Here is a 6,000-nt window from a genome sequence, read left to right as displayed (position 1 = left end):
TACATAATATAAAACAATGTCGCTTTCTCTGTCACTATATCCATATGTATGCTTAAATCTTAATATTGTAGTAAATATATTATGAGAAAATAGCTAGAGTGATTTTATTTCGTGAACTGTGAATAGAATAGGAGATAATGTTGTAGATTTTTTAACGTTTAATTTTATGAAAAAGCGCGGTATAACTTTGCGGGAGATTTTCCTTTGCTTGTTTATTTCTTAAGTCTAGTGAAATTATTTACCATGGTACTAATGTGGCGCCAACCTGAATTATTTTATGAGAAATTTTTAAAGATTAAAAGAAAATCGTTCACGTTCGTCTTTCCTATATTATAAGCATAGGTAAATTATAGCCTTTATGCTTATGATAAACTTCGTTCAATATCGAGTTATAAGTAACTGTGTGTTTGTATGAACTGACTTCTTTACAGATAGAACAAACCTTAAAATAGTAAAATTAATGAAATAATTTTAGGTGATTGAATATAACAGTAGAGTGTTACGTAGTAACTAGTTCCCGTTCCCATGAAATTTCCAGAATAAAAAGTAGCCTGTGTCTTATCAAATTTCATTGTATTCGGTTCAGTAGTGTTTGCGTAAAAGAGTAACAAACATGCATCCATCTTCACAAAGTTTCCCATTAATTATAATATTAGTAGGATTTAGTGTATGATTAAAATGTATTTATTTTTAAGTTTAATTCTAATAAAACGCTTCAACCCAAAGAGTTGTTTCATTTATGAGGTTCCAACATTACATAGTTATAAATGTTATTTCTTCCTATATTTTAAAGAAGACTATAAATAAGACTACAGTCAATAACTCAATACAATTTAGGTTTAACAGATTTCGATATTTGTAGATAATTATAATTACACAGATGTCACACTTGTCAATAAAATAATAGCTTTCCATGTTGATTCCATGTTTTACGATGCCTACTAACTTACGATGTATACTAACCTAACCTCACTATGTCAAATTGTTTTAAAACAGGCGTAGAGCATTCTTTCGTTGTTCTTAGTGCGTTCGAAAAGAATATACTACAATATGCAATATTCAACACTGAATACGAGTATTCGTTTACACTAAAAGATCACGAAAGAATGCTCTTGCTCTATCTCTATGTTCGTTTGGTCTAAATGCATGATCGTTATAGATGATTCTATTGCTGTATTTAACAGAAATTTTCGTGTGTTTGCGAACTTATGAATAGGCTGGCTCTGATATAGTTTTAATTTTTATCTAATCTGAGACAGTGTAATGTATTAACTACGTAATAAAAATCAATTATTTTTTGCAAAATATTATATTTTATTATCATTTTGGAAGGTCAGCAAATAAATAAAACTCAAAAATATGTAAAATACACTTTATTCAGTCGAAACACTAAGATTCAATACCAAAATCGTCGCCTATATTAACGTGACGGTATTATCATGACTTGAAATTTGACACTCAACGCGCCTAACGAAGTTTCACTTCAAATCTGCCTACATGCCACATGTACATTTTGCCCCTATGGCCCCGCAGTTACAGTGAAGTATTCGAACGATTGCCCCTGACGAGTCCATTCGAATACAATCGGCGGTTCTTCTTTGAACTTCGTCGCATCGGCGGGTGGTTTGGTTTTGGTCTGAAATGTGAAATTATTTATATTATAGTCGAGCCGATTTAATAGGCAACATTTGACATCTATCAATTTTATCTTCCTGCTTAAAAACATCGATTAAAGCGAATTAATCGATACGGACTTGAAACATTTGTCAATCGAACTTGAAACACCTATGTCAATTTTAAAATTCATCAGGCGAATCCCTGTCCCCGTAATATACTTTCTTTCGTAAATTTAAGGAGCAAAATAAGAGAAGTATAATACATAATTAAAAAAACACAACGCATTTATTAATTATTTATGATAATTTTTATTCACAAGTAATCAATGCATTCGATTCTAGATGTCAGATTTCGATTTTTAGAGTAAAGTCTCTGGTATTTAAAAAGAGAAAAGGTTTATTGACACAAAATTGTAGCGACGTCAGTTCTTTAAATCAGAAATTGTTTATTATGTTTAGAATGGTTTATCAGTCAAATCAAATCTTTAAATAATTACTTGTATCGGTCATTATTATTATAAATATGTAATCGTAATTGAAAAAAGTTCTGCAAATGTGCAATTCTAACAAAACGAAATAACATATTATTCTATGTCGCCGTTACTAGGTTACGTTGTTGAATTTTGTTGAACTGTCAAATGTTGCCTATTAAAATGGCTCTACATTAACTTGTGATTGAAGAGCAAACAAAATATTGATGTGTTTAAAGCTTAGATTATGTATTAGCGCGCGCATTGCTCTGTGTCCATTTTACCGAGTGTGTGTCCCACAATCACGTGATCACGTAAAAAATAATTCAACGATTTTGCTAATTTTTTCCTTAAAATTCATGTTTCCTTCTCTCGCTTCGCGCAGCCGGCAAATAGCGCTTCGCTAATGTGAGCATTTTGTCTATGAAAACATAATCTTAAACGATAGTTCATGAGCGGGCGGAAAAGTTGGGCGGGTTGCTTGTTAGGAGAGTGTACACATAGAGTTTTAAGAATTCATCTATTTGAAAAAAAAGCTGCGTCTGGAATAACTTTTTAAGTACGGTAGGATGTGGTAGAAAATTTGTTAGATCCACTCATGTGAATCTAACAAATTTTCTTCAATCCTTCGATGAACTACATTACCATCACAATATTATTTCACGCAACACACATTTACTTCACAACGTACGAGACAACACAACTATCAGTATGCTACAACTCTACTCAACTAGAACTCTACTGAACTATACCTCCCAAATCTATCATTGTGCTAGCCTGTGCAGCTTGCTCAAATGTTAACAGCAGTTTTATTTTGTTGTTATGATCATTAACAAACAAATGTGACAACAGCACAAAAATAACATCTTAAAAAGTTTAAAACGAATAATTCGTAACTGAACCGCAGAAAACACTCAAAAAGTGGTGAAAGCTTATTCTCAACTGAATATTTACCAACTTGAATTTAAAGTAATCATGTGATAACATAATATCTGCCTACAAAAAAAAAATCGCGAGAAACCCTTCAAAACTTTTTTTTATCGGCAAATTTGCATATGGCTAAATTCCTTAACGTTATGTTTACTTTTGAAAACTCAACTTAAAACAATTAATAAGTGTATACTATAAGCAGCTATAAGCAGCATCTGTGAATCTAATATCGAACGGCAAAAGGGCTGAGCTAAATTTTAGTTTCAACGTAATAAGAATGAACTACTCAACAACTACTGTACAACTACCTAATTGATGTATTCAGTTGATGTCAAACTGCAGCTAGTCACAAAAACTATTATCAAGAAATTACATTAAATGCACACAATGTAAATCGATTAGGTACTATCGAATACTCCACGTTTAGGACTTATTTGAAGCTAAAAACCAAAAAAAATGTGTGCGTGTGCTACGCGTACGTGTACACACGTAAGAAATGAAACTTCTTTTTGACCTTATTTTTTCAAAAAATAATTTACAATATGCAACTTTACAGAAATATATCAAATCACGCGTGATAGGGATAAGAAAAAAAATGTATGCGTGTACTAGAGTACACACGTAAGAAGTGAAACTTCTTTATGACCTTAAAAATGTCACGAGTATGGCGTAACGCAAAAATGTCTTCTTCTTCTTCTCTTAATTAATGGCTCCACCCAATAAAAAGGGACTTCGCCAATGTCCAGTATATATGGGAGAGACAGGACTCAAATTTCAGCCAGTTAGACTTGTTCGGTTGTGACATTTAACATTTGGAACTGAGTGGGAAAATGCAGAAATTTTGATCAACTTGGAGCGGCTAGAACAAACACATAAGACAATACAGGTTATATATATTACAGACTACAGGATACACTAATATAGTTTATAAATATAATAAGGGGTTAATACTTTAGTTTGTTAAAGGAAATAAATTTAGATAGAATTTCAACAAATTTGGAAGGCACTAATGTCAACAAACATTTAAAATTTGTGGGACGAGGGATTTCAGGAGGGAGGACATCCAGTAATGAAGAACGAAGCTTGGTACATTCAAAGAATAGGTGGTCAGTAGTGCCTTCATCCAAACCACACTCACAAATAGAGTGATCACGTACTCTAATTTTCGCCAGGTGGACAGGAGTACAAGCATGGCCGAAGCGGAGTCGACAGATAGTGGATGTTACTAGTTTGTCAAATTTGCGAAAACGGAAAAACCACGGTTTGTGTGGAATAGTAGGCTGAATATCCCAATAGAATTTACCTTTTGTGCGGCTGGACTCTTGCCAAAGATTCAACCACTTCCCATCCAAACGCAATTTTGATAGTGGAACAAGGTCTTGACTATAATTACTGAAGTGAGTATTGCAACCCACTTGCGTAGCAGACTTAGCCAAAGAGTCAGCCATCTCATTACCCCCTATACCAGTATGACCTGGTACGTAAGTGATTTGAATGTGGAGACCCTTATTGAGGCAATTTAGAAGCACCACACGTATTCTTAAAATCAAGGGGTGACAGGATTTAGATCGAAAAGGATTAGATAGAAGGGCTTGGAGGCAGCTTAATGAGTCGGAAAATATAACCGCTTTATCAAGGTTGTGAGAGATAATGAAATTAAGGGCTTCGAGAATGCCTGTAGCTTCACCAGTGTAAACAGTAGATAAAGGGGGGCACTTAAACTGAAGAATAATGCTGGATTGAGGGTACCAAACAGCGACTCCCACACATGACATATCGGACATTTTTGAGGCATCGGTAAAAAAGAGGTGCCAATTGGGCCATTTATTGGCTACAATTTCATTAAATGTAGCATTAGCGTTAATTGTATCTTTAGTTATGCCACAATTTAAAAGTATGGGTGGATTGTACGTAAGTGACTGGAAGTTAACGGAGAAGAGAGGATAAAGTTCAAACTGAACAGTAGGATCAGGCAGACGGGTGAATCTAGCCTACTCAACCCTACATAGTGGCGCCATCTGTTATCGAATATTTAAACTTCATTCAGGACAACGATTGTTTGGGTTGAATTTCCAAAAGCGTTGCGAGCAATTGAAGCATGTGTAGTAGTGACATGAAATTTAAAATTCCAATTTCAATAAAGTCTTAAATTTAATTTGTTGCTATAATAAAGTTATTAAATTTTGTGTATTTATACGTCATAAGCTAACTTATATTTTGGAGTTAAAGCGATATAAAATTAGTTATCGAAATTAGTTCTCAAAACATTAAAAAATTTAGGTTTTTAAATTTCGCGCTTTTACTACAAATGCTACCGCTATAGAACCTTTTATTATGGCGGACGATAATGACCAGAATACTCTAGAAGGTGTGAGAGAGAAAATATTTTCAAATTTTCTCGAATATTCTAGAGCCTAGCTCGATGAAGTGTCTCTGAATATATAAGAGCCCGGTGTCGCTCACCAGAGTTAGTTTAATTTGAACAGCGAAAAACTTCCCCACTGAATTTCTAAACTCTTTACAAGTACCAGGAATGCCATTACACTGCCTTCGTCTGAAAATTGGAACTCCAATCATACTACTCAGAAATCTCAACTCCCCAAAATTATGTAATGGAACTAGAATGATCGTAAAACAGCTATCGAATAATATCATTGAAGCTGAACTTATTTCTGGAAAGACCAAAGGACAGACAGTATTTATACCTAGAATACCTCTGATCTCTTCGGAATTGCCATTTCAATTTAAAAGACTGCAGTTTCCAATAAAATTAGCCTTTAGTTTTACAATTAACAAAGTGCAAGGACAAACTTTAAAATAATGTTGTGGCATTAACCTCAAAGAATCCTGCTTCTCTCACGGTCAGCTATATTATGTAGCTTGCTCAAGAGTAGGAAATCCGAAAAAATTATGTATATACATATTATACTCCGGACAATAAAATGAAAAATGTTGTTTATAAACAAGTATTGTAAATAATGAGA

This window comes from Colias eurytheme, chromosome 32, assembly GCF_061535395.1.
Source record: "Colias eurytheme isolate Ceu_HAF_F1 chromosome 32, ilColEury1 Martin Lab GWU primary, whole genome shotgun sequence".
NCBI lineage: Eukaryota > Metazoa > Arthropoda > Insecta > Lepidoptera > Pieridae > Colias > Colias eurytheme.
The sequence above is the reverse complement of the archived record's forward strand: the minus strand, read 5'-3'. Positions refer to the sequence as shown.